This window comes from Felis catus, chromosome C1 (assembly GCF_018350175.1).
Source record: "Felis catus isolate Fca126 chromosome C1, F.catus_Fca126_mat1.0, whole genome shotgun sequence".
NCBI classification, from domain to species: Eukaryota; Metazoa; Chordata; class Mammalia; order Carnivora; family Felidae; genus Felis; species Felis catus.
Genome location: NC_058375.1, coordinates 9556648 through 9571615, shown reverse-complemented (window position 1 = coordinate 9571615; position 14968 = coordinate 9556648). Strand labels below are relative to the sequence as shown.

At 49.1% G+C, this 14968-nt stretch overlaps 1 long non-coding RNA gene across 1 annotated transcript; it reads left to right on the top strand.

Annotated features, from left to right (window-relative positions):
- Nucleotides 1–4221: 4221 nt before the first annotated feature.
- LOC123379474 lies at nucleotides 4222–13104 on the top strand. The gene is made up of 4 exons (XR_006583923.1): nucleotides 4222–5335; nucleotides 5670–5815; nucleotides 11784–11920; nucleotides 12934–13104. It is a non-coding gene; the product is annotated as an uncharacterized LOC123379474 (long non-coding RNA).
- Nucleotides 13105–14968: the final 1864 nt, after the last annotated feature.

The window sequence follows — 14968 nt, the reverse complement described above, 5'->3', positions numbered from 1 at the left end:
TCAGCATCTCCGATCTGATTTGAGCGGCCCTGCCTAAGTGCTTCTCCCTTAAAGCCAGTGATGATTAAGAACATTTCCATGATGAGTTTAGCCATGGGGAGATTAGAGTTTAATGGCTGCTGAGAACCAAGGACTCACGTCTGTGGCCCAGAACTTCCATTGCTTTCCTCTCCTCCCAAGGACCTGGTCCAGGACTGGTGCAGGGCTCTGTGTGCACGTAAGAGGTGCTCAATAAATGCTTACTGACCTACGTGTTTTCTTTCTTTCTTATTTTCGATTTTTTTACAGTAGGCTTCGAGCCCAGCATGGAGCCCAACACGGGGCTTGAAGTCACAATTGACCCTGTGATCAAGACCTGAGCCGAGATCCAGTGTTGCACGCTTAACCATTGAGCCACCCGGGTGCCCCTTTATTTTTACTGAAGAATAATTCACATATAATATGTTAGTTTCAGGTGTGCAGCACAGTGATTGATATTCATATACATTATTATATGGTCACCACTGATAAGTCTAGTTATCATCTGTCACCAAAGTTGTCACAATATTATTGACTCTATTCCTTGTGCTGTACGTTATATGCCTGTATCTTATTTATTTTATAACCAGAAGGTTGCACCTTTTCGTCCTTTTCACCTATTTCGCATCTCCCCACAGTCCTCCCCTCTGGCAACCCTCGGCTTGTTCTCTGTATCTATGAGTCTCTTTCGGTTCGTTTCATTTGCTGATTTGTTTTGTTTTGTTTTGTTTTTCTATATTTCCACATAGAAGCGAAATCACATAGTATCCGTCTTAATCTGACTTATTTCACGTAGTGTACTTCCCTCTAGGTCCATCCATGTTGTTGCAAATGGCAAGATTTCATTCTTTTTTTCCCCATTAATATCCCACTGTGCGTGTGTCATACCTTATTTTTAAAATTTTTTAACTTCTATTTATTTATTTTAAAGAGAGAGGGAGTGTGAACGGAGGTTGGGGGGGTGGGGAGAGAAGGGCAGAGAGAGAGAGAGAGAGAGAGAGAGAGAGAAAGAGAATCTCAAGCAGGCTCCACACTCAGCATGGAAGAAGTTGCTCATCTCATTAAATGAAGTTTCAACACGTAGACATCATTTTACTTTTCTTTTACTCACCAGTGCAAATCAAGAGATCAGTCAATATTCACATCGGAACTACAGGTGATCGTCAAAGATGCAAGCAGTTTCTTTGTGGAGTCGGATCAAACAGTCATTTTGCCAACATGGTTGAATTACACCCCTTGGATTGCTACAGATCAAGAGTTCTACAGAAATCAGTGAGGGGTTCCTGGGTGGCTCAGTTGGTTAAGTGACCGACTTATGCTCAGGTCATGATCTCATGATCCGTGAGTTCAAGCCCTGCATCGGGCTCTGTGCTGACAGCTCAGAGCCTGGAGCCTGCTTCCAATTCTGTGTCTCCCTCTCTCTCTGCCCCTCTCCCACTCACGCTCTGTCTCTTTCTCTCAAAAATAAACAAACATTAAAAAAATTAAAAAAAAAAAAGAAATCAGTGAAACTGTTTTGCAAGAATCATTTGGCTGTATGGAACTTATAATACAAGTATTGTGTGACATTATTTGTAAATTATGTGCTATACATCATTTTTGTTGGCAAAATTTTTACTTATTGCAGGGCAGTTTTTTTTTTTAAGTTTATTTTCAAGAAAGAGACAGAGCGCAAGTGGGGGAGGGGCCGAGAGAGGGAGACACAGAATCCCAAGCAGTCTCCAGGCCCTGAGCGCTCCGCACAGAGTCCGACTCGTGGCTTGAACTCACAAACCACGAGATCATGACCTGGGCTGAAGTTGGAGGCTTCACCTACTGAGTCACCCAGGCGCCCCCAATTTTTACTGATTTATGTACTTAAATATTAGTTTGGTTTTTGTTCTTATTTTTCTGTAGAGCCAATGATTAACATTTACCAGCATGTCACTGGTTGCTATACATTTCTAGCGTGATAGAGCCCAACTTAAACGGGTACATTGCTTCAAAGAATTCCCCCAAATGTGACCATCCCACTGGAACTGCCATAAATTATCATCAAGACCCAGAGACATAGTTTTGGCAGCATTGAAGGTAAGGAGGACTGACACTTCATGGAAAAGGTAGGATAAATGAGCAAGAGACTGCTTGCTCAGAATTGGTGCAATTTATTTCCATCTATCCATTGAAATGAATTCATTTCCCCTATTCAGAGACCAGTCTGCAGTATAGACTTCAAATCTTCTTGTCCCCTAGAGTCCAGTCGGGGAACCAAGTTGTCTGATGTTTGAATGGATAAACAAAATGACACTTGTTTAGAGGACACTGCAGAAAATTCAGAACAAAACCTCTCGGCACACGAATAACCCATGAGCTTCTCGTATGCTTGCCAAGAAATACACATAATCTTCCGGGTAATTAATCTGGTAGGATTTCCACAAAAGCATCGGTATGAAGTGCACTCTCCCTATCTCCCAAAGAACTTGGAACTCATCTGCTCTATGACATCTGAGAAAGGGAACATTCTCAGTGGAAAACAGGTGCGTCTACCTTTTCTGCTCTTTCATACTCGAGTGAAGGATGGGTATGTCCTGGGCTTCAGAGGCGTGGGAGAAGGAGGACCTCACGTTTGCAAAGTGTTGCAGAACTTACCAGGAGCTTCATAGATATCATCCCATCCAATCCACGCAGCAAACTTGAAACACTTACTGAAATGCTGTGCTTGAGGGGAGCGAGCTGGGGCTCCGCGGGAGACACCAACTGGCTAGCCTCATAGGATTTCAGGAAAAGTCAGATTTGAACTCAGCCGGAAAACAAGCAAGAGCCAACTGACAAAAGCAGGCGGGAAGTAGCACCAGGGATTTCCTAACTATCCCTGAGAGGAAGAGGGTTGCTTTGGCGAGCGATGGGATGCTCAGAACTGAACAGCTTAGAGAAGAAAGTAAGAAAATAGAGCGTGTGCCGATCCAGCTTGCCGGTAACAGACACACAAGGAGGGAGACATAGGCGCGGGCAGGTGGCAGGGTTCACGGAGACTGGAAAAATACCTTCCCTCACTCCGACCTGGGTTCTGAATAAATTGAGAATAAGAGGCTGGGACATTCTCTTTACTACTAAGAAAGCTGACTTAGGAGAAGCTGGCTTAAATTCGAGCGCATGTAGACACCCTATGATGGATGGAAAATGGCAGGTGTGCCCAGGCGCGGGGAGAGCTGTGCCAGCACGGGCCTCCCCCTGCAAGGCAGAGCTGCTCCTGCAAATCCCCAGTTCTGAGGAGCACAGCTCCCCAAGAAGAGAGAAGGGCTGTGTTAGGCACACTCATTTTTCTTCCAGCTGCCCTTTTTCCCTGATGAGGAGGCCGAGACAGCTCCCTCTACGTAGCAGGAAACGTTACCCCCGGGAGCCCTTTGAGCGCTGTGGCCAGCCTTGGCCTTAGCCGCTCTGCGTGGTACCCAGACCCTTCCTCAACCAGTGTTGAATCTGTGTTTAACCCATCACTTAGGCCATCGGGAGTTTCTGTTTGGATTTCAATATCTTTTTCTGATTATAAAATTCCACTTAGAAGCTTTGTTAATCTTTCATTCTTTTTCTCTGTGTGCCCATCTGTAAAACTAATTGGAACCACACTGCACGCACAGTTTTGTGAACAACCCATTTTCACCTAATATTTTCCTCATCACCGAATGGTCTTCTAGAACAAGGTCTCTAAGTGCGGCACGGCATTTCATTACGTGGACATTGCACAATTTATGTAACCGGTCTTGTGTTGCTGGGTATTTGCTATGGCCTGAGTGTTTTGTGTCTCCCCCGTCCAACAGATTCACATATTGGAATCCTAACCCCCAAGGCAGTGGTGTTAGGAGGTGGGGCCTTTGGGAAGGGATTCAGTCATTAAAGTGGAGCCCTCAGGAGTGTGGTCAGTGCCCTTGTAAAAGACACCCCACAGAGCTCCCTAGACCCTTCCGCCATGGGAGGACAGAGCGAGAGGATGGCCATTTATGAACCAGGAGTAGGCCCTCACCAGACATGAACTGATTGCTGTTGTCTGTAAGACATAAGCCTTTTGTTCTAGCAATTTGAGTGGATGAAGACAATATTTCCAGTTGTTTCTTTCCCTTTCTTGCTTTCCTTCTTTCTTTCTCTTTCCTCCCTCTTTCTTTCTTTCTTTCTTCTTTCTTTCTTTCTTTCTTTCTTTCTTTCTTTCTTTCTTTCTTTCTTTCTTTCTTTCTTCTTTCTTTCTTTCTTTCTTTCTTTCTTTCTTTCTTTCTTTCTTTCTTTCTTTCTTTCTTTCACCGTTATAAACAATGTGATGAACATCTTTGTGCACATCTCTGGTCATCAGAAGGCTCTAGGCAAAGATCAGATCTCTCTTTGGAAGACCACAGGGGTAGGAATGCTGAGCGAGATTCAGGTGGTGGCAGAGACTGGAGACAGGAAACCAGCTAGGAGAAATGTCTCATAACCATCAGGACGATGAGGCTCACTCTCCTGGACCACAACTGTGCTCAGCTGGGGAAGGGGATAAGGACACAAGAAATAGACGAAGGGAGATGTCCAGGACTTGCTGTCAGTGGATGTGGGAGAAACAGCAGCATCTGGGGACATAATAGTGATAATGGTGAAGACAATTAGAGCATTAGAACTCATACTTATCAAGGGCTATTCTAAGCTTGTATTATTCTTTTCATCCTCACGCAACCCTTGGACAGGGGTCCTATGATTCCCATTTTACGGAGGAGGAGAATAAAACACAGACCGTTTAAATAACTTGAGCTAACCTCATGTAACTAGCAAATGGCAGAGCTGGGACTCAAATGCTGGCAGAGTTTTCCGCACCGTCTGCAAGCTTAGCTGGGTGCTCGCACTGCCCTCCTGTCCTCGCAGCCTGGACCACAGCATGGTGGCTGGTGGCCCTTCTAACACGGGAGGGGAGGCATTGGACAGAGCACGAGCATTTTATCTCTGAATGGAGCGCAAAGTCCCTGAGGCCCCAAATGACCCCGTGGGATGCCTGTCTGCGTTCCCAGGCCAGTGCTTTGCGCCTGGATGTTTGCACAACAGGTCTGAAGTAAAGATTTGTCCATCGAATACATGGCCACGTGACCAATTAGAGGCTCTGCCTTAGAAGCTGGGTGTGGTTGGAGGAACACACTGGTGACTGGGACCGGCTAGGCTGCCTGCTTGGTTTGTGGGGTCTCGGTGCATCTGCAGAGCCCCAGCCACTGAGTGCCCCTGGACCGGCAGCCACCTGCCTGGCTGACCCAGGGCCATGGCTCTCACCTTGACGGCAGCCTGGAGGAGATACCACAGAGAGAAAATGCTACCAACTGGCTATTGACAGGTAACTTCAGTGTCTCCTTGTATGCTTGCCTTCTTTTCTCATCCCTGCTCCCTTCCAGGGAGAGGGTCAGCCTTATATAGAGGTGCAGTAGGCAGTGATCAGAAGTGTAGTGACCACGAGGGACAGCCAGAAGCCCCCCAGTCCCAAATCTGCCCTGCCCCCCTCATTGTTACCTGTCCCCCCCCCCGCCCCTGCACTGGCTGCTGCTTCCCAACCTCATGCCATCCCTCACCACTGTCAGTATTGGCCGTCCCCTCTGATGCACTCGACCATTTTCTTTACATAACCATACACTTTTAAAGTCACTTACTGACTTCTGCTTTGTGCTAAGCAGGAAGAGCTGTGAAATGCCCAGCCATTAAATGCAGAAGTCCTGCAGATCCGCGGGAGGTCAGTTCTACAAGGTGCTGGTCGGTCCTGGGAGACTCCGTTTGGTCAGCGCCTCCAAAAGGACCTTATTTGATGCAAAGGCATTTGCTGGTGAGTGAAGCTTATTAATCCAACTTTATCCAGGAGTAAGATTCAAAAATGAGTGGATCCTCCATAAAAGCAGGTGCTGGTATATTCAATCGGTTGGAACGGAGGGTGGTAGTGGAGGGGAAGTTGGAGGATGGCAGGAATGGACTACGGAAGGGATGTCCGGCACTCTCCGAGAGTCATGGCTGCCAGCAGACCTAGGAAAACAGCTGCAGGGGGTGGTGGCTGTTGCTAAGAGTAGGCGAAAAATTGGAAGTCAAAGTCTGGCACCCACTGAGGACTTCCATGTGCCGGGCCTCTCCTTAATCCTCAACAACAGTCATATGAAGGAAGGATGTTGGTCCATTTCACGGATGAGAAGATTGAGGCTCACCGTCTCAGCTAGTCCACAGCTAGTAAATGGCACCAGGGTACAAACTCACCTCTCTCCAGCTCCAGCGCCCTGTGTCCTCCTGGGAAGAGGCAAGGATAGTGGACCATTCACATGACAGGGTCTCGGCATCTCTGGTCTCAGCCTGGAGCTGCACACCAGCCCGAAGTCCATTTGAAGTTAAGGCCAAGTCCCCTAGAACTATGCCCCCCTCTCCCCACAGTTGTCTTGGCTGAATTGTGTCCCCCAGCACTAGCTCCTGCCCATTTCACCCAAGTCTTCCATTTGAAAATGAGGTATTGAGCAGTGAGGATAAGAAAAGGCAGGGTAGCGGGCTTTGGGGGCTCCAAAGGCAGGTCAGTGGGACCTGTGGTGGGCACACCCCCCACTCCACTCCTGTCCCTCCCATCTGCCCCTTAAGAGATTTCCAGTCTCTTATCTCCCACTACCCAGACTACAGGTCAGAGCCCCATCGTCACCCTTGTTTTAAATAACGTTATTAAAATATAACTTACACACTGCCAACTTACACTCATTGTAAGTGTACAATTCAATGATTTCTAATAAACGTATAGAGTTGTACAACCATCACCACGGTCCAGCTTTAGAACATTTCCATCATGAAAAGTTTCCCCCTGCTTGTGTGTTAGACCCCACTGCCACTGTTTTCCGTGGGCAGATGTGTTTTCAGTCTCTCTAGATTTCTAGTCTCTCACTCATGATGTGCCACGGATCACTAGTTCCTTCTTTTTTATTGTTAAATAGTATTCCACTGTGTGGATGTGCAAACTTTATCAGTCTCCTGTTGGTGGACATTTGGGTTATTTTCAGTTTGGGGCACTTATGAATAATGCTGCTGGGAGCAGTAGCCTAGATGGTTTGGGGTGCACTTAGATTGTCCTTTCTTTTGGGTAGATTGCTAAGAGTGCTGGTGACATCATCTCCCCCTTAAATTGCTGTGGAAGTCTTCTAGAACTGTCTCTCCTGACTCCAGTCTCACCTCTCTCCAATCCAAGCCCAACGTTGTCCTCATAACCATCTCTCTGAAAGGCACACTCAGTTATGTCTTTTCTCAGCATAAAGCCTTGCAAGAGCTCAGAACAAGGTCCAGAGTCCTGACCCTGAAATATATATACAGCGTTCTCCCTGGTGCCACCCCACTGCCCCCTCTCGAGTAGCCCTCTCACAGTGGGGCTCACGCCATCCCGGGGATGTCGTTGTATCCACAATATTCAAGCCCACTTAGAAGGCACCCAGTCAGTATTGTTGGATGAATCCATGGAGCTAGTAGCTGTGTGACCAGAGCTTTTCAAATACTGATACAACACCCAGGTATTGGGCCACCAGACCCTGGGACAGCTGCTAAAGAGGGTCAGATAAAAGCATGGACTAGGACTCAGGAGGCCTGGGTTGCTTTCCAGCATTGATTTTAGAAGTTTAAAGAGCCTTTCTCAAACATTCATGGCCAAATTCGGAAGGATGCTGTAAGATCTCTTTGCCTTTATATACAGTTCTCCCAGAAACGTATTTTTCTTACGTGGAGCAGATTCCTCATCTGCTTGAAGAACTCCTATTCATCTTTCAAAAACATGATCTGCCATCACCTCTTCTGTTGATACCTTGCCTGTTCCCTCCCACCCAGGGAGAATTATCATTCCCTTCCTCCTCTGTGCGCTGCATTTTGTATGCATTTTGATCCGGACATGTTTAAAATTTTTTTAATGTTTATTTATTTTTGAGAGAGAGAGAGAGAGAGAGAGAGAGAATGGGGGAGGGACAGAGAGAAGGAGACACAGCATCTGAAGCAGGCTCCAGGCTGCAAACTGTCAGCACCGAGCCCAACGCGGGGCTCAAACTCATGAACTGTGAGATCATGACCTGAGCTGAAGTCAGACACTTAACCGACTGAGCCACCCGGGCACCAAGATCATGGCCTGGTTTACAAATTATTTGCTTGCAGGCGGCCTGTATACGACACTAAGCTCCGTGTCACGGGATCTGGGGGAACCACCGCCCATTTGCCTCTTTATCCCAGGGTCTTGGCACACAGGAGCTCAACGCGGTTTATTCTTTAACTGAACTGAACACTCTCAAGCTTCTCCTTCCCCCGTTGTCAAAGGGGAATGACAACATTTGCCCTCGTCGCCTGAAGGCATTTTTCAAATGAGAGTAAAAGGACCAATAAATAAAAATCCCTTGAAAACGCGCATGAGAGGCTCCATGAAGGCCGAGTCCAATAGATGCTGCTTGGCCAGAGCCTCTGGTTACTCAGCTGGACACAAGTTGGCCTCACTTGGCTCAGGAAGTGCCTGGGGCTCTCCTAAGCCTTCAGGGCCATCACTGTGACCATGGGTGTGGTTGGGGGGTCAGTTCAGAACTGTGATTAAGAGCTCATGACTGTCTAAAAATCTGTCCTCATCACCCTCCAGCCCCTTCCCCTGTCTTGTTTTTCTTCCTTGTCCTTATCACTCTGGGACATCATCCAATTTAGTGATTTGCTTGATGAATGTTATGCTGTGGCAACAGCGGCTGTTTGCCCACCCAGATCCTCTGGCCCATCCTCTTTGGTCTCTGGCCAGATCCCGCTCCCCAGCCCCTCTTGAAGTTGAATGTGGCCACGGGACAAAGTTTCGTTCACAGAAAAGAAAACAAAAATGACAGTTGCCTCTACCCCCAGGCCTAGGCTTTAGCGCGCTGGTGGTAGTCCCTCGGTGCTCCCTTCCACATTCCTGCCCACTACACAGACATGGTAGCAGCCAAGCTCCCTCCAACCAGGTGAAGACAGTGTCCCAGGTGCTGAGCAGAGCAATGGCTTGAAAGGAACCTGGGTTGTCTCCAGTGACCATGAGGGGCAGGGCTGCCCCTCCCCCCCCCCCCCAATCTGGGAAACACGCCTTGAATTACTACTTGAGAGAGGAATCTACTTCTTTGTTCCTTGATTTAATACATCTCCAGGTCTCTTTGTTACAGCAACCCAGCCTTCTCCTAACTAATGCACGCTGATGCTCTGGGATAGCTGGGACTTTGTCTTTTTTTGTTGTTCACTGCAGTGTTTCCACTGCCTGGGCCATAGTAGATGTTCGAGCTCAAATTTGCTGTATAAATAAATGAAGCCAGATGTCCAAGTTTGAACCAGGGACAAGCCATGTTACCCTAACCCTGTGGACCTCAGTTTTCTCACCTGTAAAGTAGGGATAGTTATGGGACCCAACATTCGGATTATCAGCAAGATTAAGATAATACAGTTACAGCCCACAGAGCAGTGCTTAACATATAGCAAGCCCTCCATGTTAGATACCGTTATTATTAATTATTATTGTAAAGATGTCATGTTCCCGGCACCTTTTGAGGTCTTCAGTAATATTGAAAATGATTTCATGTCAAATGAGAAGAAATCTCAGGGAAAAAATGAGCCAAAGCAGCTAGGAGAGCAGATGTGTCTACTTTTGCCAGTGGCTGGCACCAATGAAGTGTATTCACCCATTAATGGCTTGCTTCCTGAACTTGGGGAGTGATGGCTTTGGAAAATACATGCAGGTTTATGCAAATCACATACAAATTCCCATAAAAATAGCCTCCGGTGTGCCCCCGCATTTACTAGAAAGAAGCCTGGTGGCTCTACACTATTTGTTCCCATCTGCCCTCTCAGAAATTCCGACACACCTGGAAGGAGAGAGGTGCGTGCACGCACGTGGAGGTGTGCACGTGGGGCACGCGCAGGGCTGTGTGCGGTAAGGTGGGGGGAGGGCAGGAGAGGCTAGCGAGGACAGCTTAAATACTGCTGTGCAATCAGAGATGTGTGGCTCGTCCAAAATAAACTTTAAAATGCCAGGCTCCGAGGGCCTGCCTCCAATCAGTGCCTCCACTCTGCAGCCCCGCGCTCGTTACTATAGACCCCGCTTGAGGACACGGGAGCCACAAATGGAGCACAGGAACCTCGTTCCTGGTTTGAAAGAGCTCGCCAGCTGTGCAAAGCTGAGCCCTCCGAGTCTTGGTTTCTGTTAAACGGACACAATGACCCCTGGCCTGGTCACCCAAGTGCTTTAAGGACTATCTGCGATTATGGGTGGAAGGGGCTTTGCAGTCTGACAAGTGGTTCATGAGAGTGCTTGGGACCACCGTGCTTATTACTGTGAAGGAAGATGTAGGCAAGGGGCAGAAGCCACAGGGCCACGGAGCAGTCTGCAGGCCTTGTGGAGTTGAGCAAATAGTTCTGTGGCATCATTACAGAGACCCATACCTCTTGAACTTTGCTTTGTTTTATATAGATCTTTTTTTATGCTTATTTATTTTTGAGAGAGACAGACAGACAGAGACAGAGTGTGAGCTGGGTAGGGGCAAAAAGAGAGGGAGACACAGAATCCGAAGCAGGCTCCAGACTCCGAGCGGTCAGCGCAGAGCCCGACGCGGGGCTCGAACTCACGAACCGCTCAAGCTTTGCTTCAAAGCTTTGGAGTGCACTCATTGATTCATTCAGCAAAGACATTGGGCACCTGCCCCAGGCAGGGCCCTATGCTGGGTTCCAAGATTCAAAGATGGCAAAGACACGATCTTTGCTCACAAGGACGTTTCTCTGCTGTGTCCTTGCTCCCAAGGACCTCTTTCTTCTCACACCAGAGCTCACTAACCATCCAGCAGGGGAGACAAGTACGTCATCAATAACTGCCATGCCGCATGCAAGAAACAATAATAGAAGCCTGGAGAGCAAGAGGTGGAAAATAAAGATTTGGCCGCACCTGGGAAGGTCAAGGCCACCTGGAAAAATGCATGGTGTCTTCCAGGGTGAGCAGGAGTCTGCCAGGTGGGCCGGCAGAGGGAATGCTGTGCGCCAGGGTACAGAAGCATGAAGCTACATGGCCATGTGCTCCAAGATCTGATTTGGGAAATATGGCCAACAGTGTCAACATGTGCCTTTCTCCACTCACGCCAGCCCGGGCATCCCTGACACCTCCAAATGCCTGTGACACTTACCCATGAGATTTGTGTGGTGGTTATATTATACAGCGAGTCCTTGAATGGCTTGCTGCCTGCTGCTCCCGCGTGTCCCGTCTCCTCAAGGGGACTGTGAGTCATCTGAGAATAGAGGTTGTCTACTCCATCTCTGTCCCTCTAGGACCCAGGTCAGTGCCTTTCTTGTGACTATTAGGCAGGCAACAGACATTTGTTGCGGGAAGTGTCCAAACGGACGACAGTGTCGGGACATTGCTACTTTTGAGATGTTGTGCCACATGCTGACTTGTACATTATCTCATTTAATCCTCCCAATAACCCTACGAAGTGGCTACTACGAGTCCCCATTTTACAGATGTAGCAACTGAGGCTTCGCGAGATTACTTGCAGATGAGATACGGCTTCACCCTGGTGAACTAGGATTTGAATACTGGGTGACTGGCCCAAGGACCGATGCTTTTAGCTCTGACTCTACCCAACTTTACTGCCCTTGTTCAGTGCACTTAATAAAACAGTATGAATTGGAGTTTTACAGACGGGCATGTAAGTCCTAAGCTCTAACCAAATTGTGGTTATTTCTTCTCATGGCTGCTTCCTAAGCCATGGCTCCTAAAGCATGTGCCTGTTCTGTCTTTGTATCCCCACAACTAGCATGGCACCTATTCTCCCAGGATGGAGAATAAGGGGACCAGGGAATTGTCTGGGGCAATTCTGGAAGGACTCCCTGGAAGAGGCCAAGTTTCTTTGAGCCAAACTGGGAAGCTGGTGAGAGGCAAGACAGAAAGAAGGTGTGTGCGAAGGCTTGAAGGTGGGTGTGATAAAGCCATTTGCGGGTGCTGCATGCTTTTGATGGAGTGGAGAGGAACTAGAAATGTATTTGGAGGAGCCCCCAAATCCCAGACTACTTTAGGGGTGTCACTGGAGCACTATGTGCTACACACACAGTTGCCTTTCCCTCCATGAGACCAGAGCTGAGGCCAATTTTGGAGGGATGGCAGTCCTTGCTCCCCGGAAGAGGTGGATGGACATCTTCAGGTGAGACACCACTGGAAGCTATTGATAAACTGGTAGGCCAGTTGAGAAGCATCACCTGCAGGTAGCAATGAACTTGATTAAACATTTCTTCCGGGCCTATTATGCTCTGGGGCTGAGTCTAGGAACTGGGTCTACATAATGACCAGGTATTCCATTTAGTGGCAGAAGGTAAGTAAAGTAACAAGCAAGCTAGGTAATGTCAGGTGGTAATAAAAGCTTGGAAGTAGGTAAAACAAGATGGTAGCATGGAGAGTAACTGGGGAGAGAGTGAGGCCAGTGAAAGCCAGTCCAAGGAGGTGACCATTGAGCTGAGAAAGCCTGATGACCAAATGGCACCAGCCATGCTAAAAAGCTGGGGTGTACAGATGAATTAGAAGCACAAAGGATCAGAGTGGCTAGAGGGTGGGGAGCCAGAGGGGGAGTGGTCCCCAAATGGCGTGGGAGAGGTGTGTGGGGCCAGACTGCACAGGGTCTGGTAGGATTTTATGCCAAGTGCCACAGTGTATTAGCTAGCTATTGCTGTGTAACAAGTTACCCCAAGAAGTGGCACTTTAAAACAAAACACGCTTTATTTTTACCTCCCAGTGCCTGTGGGTCAGGAATCTGGGATGCCCTCACCGTGCCCTCTACTTCAGGGTCTCTTACAGGCAGCCATCAAACTGTTGGCTGGGCTCGTGTGGTGGCTTGCTGCCCATGTGGTTGTTGGTAAGATTCAGTTCGTCACAGGCTGCTGGTCTGGAACCATCCTCACTTCCTTACTATGCAGGCCACTCCAATGTAGCAGCTTGCTTCATCAAAGCGCACAAGCCAAAGAGGCAGCAGAGAGAGAGAGTCTGACACCAAGACGGAAGTGACCATCTCTTGTAACCTAATCTTAGAAACGGCATCTGTCACCTCGGCCATATCCTACTCATTAGAAGTAAGTCATGGGCCTTGCCCCCAGTCAAAGAATATCAGCAGGGGGCATCACCGGGGCGGGGGGGGGGGTCGTGTTAGAAGTCTGTTGGCCTCGGGGCGCCTGGGTGGCTCAGTCGGTTGAGCAGCCAACTTCGGCTCAGGTCATGATCTCGCGGTCCGTGAGCTCGAGCCCCGCGTCGGGCTCCGAGCTGACAGCTCAGAGCCTGGAGCCTGTTTCAGATTCTGTGTCTCCCTCTCTCTGACCCTCCCCCATTCATGCTCTGTCTCTCTCTGTCTCAAAAATAAATAAACGTTAAAAAAAAAAAGTGTTGGCCACACACAGAAGGCCACTGGAGGTGTCTAAGCAGGGAGATGACGTGATCTGATGTATATTTTCAAAGGATCACGTTGACTTTCTTGAGTACGTGCAGTGTGGGCAGGGGTTGGGCAAGAATGGAAGCAGGGAGGCCAGTGGGGGCTTCTGTGTGAGATGATGCTGGTTTGGACTAAGGAGGTAACAGTGGAGAGGCAGAGAAGGACAGCCAACGATGCCTCACCAATGGATAGGAGGGGTGGGGACAAGCACAGAGGAACTGAGCATGACCCCTGAGCTTGCAGTCACATGGCAGCATGAGGGTGCCTTTGACTCCTGGGACGCACACTCTGCGTTTCTTCTCCCCCTGGGAAAGAGAATCCTCATCCTCCTCTGGTCCTCCCCAAGGTCACACGTTCGCTGGACGGCTAGCCAGCATCAGGAGCACCGGCCAGGAGCACAGCACAGATGTCTCCTTGTGCCGGGCTGAGGGACTGACCCCCATGTCCTCGGTCTGATTAGTCCGCCCACGCTCAGACCAACCAAGCCAGCGAAGCGGGGGGGTGGGGGGGGGGGTGGTGGTGGTTGGAGAACCGCTCACCTGGAACAGCGCTGGCAAAGTCATTCAGCGCCCCCTGGTGCGTGCGTGCGTGTGCGTGCGCGTGCATGTGTGTGCGTGCGTGTAGGTCTCAGACGGTCCACGGTTGGAGTGGGGAATACGGTAGAGGCAAGGGAGAGTTCTAAAAACCCACCGTCAAGTTTTAGGGCATCCCAAACAAATACGTTCCAGAGAGACAAACACATTCTTCACCTGAAGAACACCACCTCTGTGGGTGAAATGAGAGATGATTATGTGGCTGCCATTTGTTGTGACAGCCCCGTGGCTAAGCACTTGACAGATACCTCACTTCATCCCCATAACAACCCAGTGAAGCAGGCACCAGGATTACCCCATTTCACAGATGGGAAACCCGAGGCTTCGGGAAGTTAAACAACTTGCCCAAGGTGACAGAGCCAATGAGTGGGAGAGCCAGGATTTGATCCAGGTCTGTCCGACTCCAAACCCGCGTTTGAAACCACTACCACCTTACTGCCTCTCATTTAGGCCGATTGAAGATTCGTTTCCTGGCTCCAGGGATGAAACTAGGGGCAGGAGATCTTCTTCTAAGCGGGTCCAGGCTCATCAGAGCTCTCGTCAGCCCTGACCTAGTGGTTAGGAGACGGAACAGTCACCCCAAGAAAGGGTCCGGCCCTTACCAGCGCAGGCAGCGGATAGCGTGAGAAAGGGTGGTGGTGGGGGGGATATGGAAGAGCTTGGGGTTGGCCAGTTAGTTGGGGGGGACAGAGTCACAGCAGTGTCCATGGAGCAGGGAGCCGGCTCCATGGAGTCAGGCTGTCCCAGGCTGTCCCAGGCACAGCCTCCTTTCCTGGGGCCCTTGGGGTGTCCTCACGCCTCCTTCCCAGGTCAGCCAGGCGCTCATCAGAGGCAACACCCACCAGTAACCCAAATGACATCACCAAACACCAGCCACACTCATCATTCAAACCTAGCATCCGCTCCTAAACTCAGACTCCTGCACATACCATACTG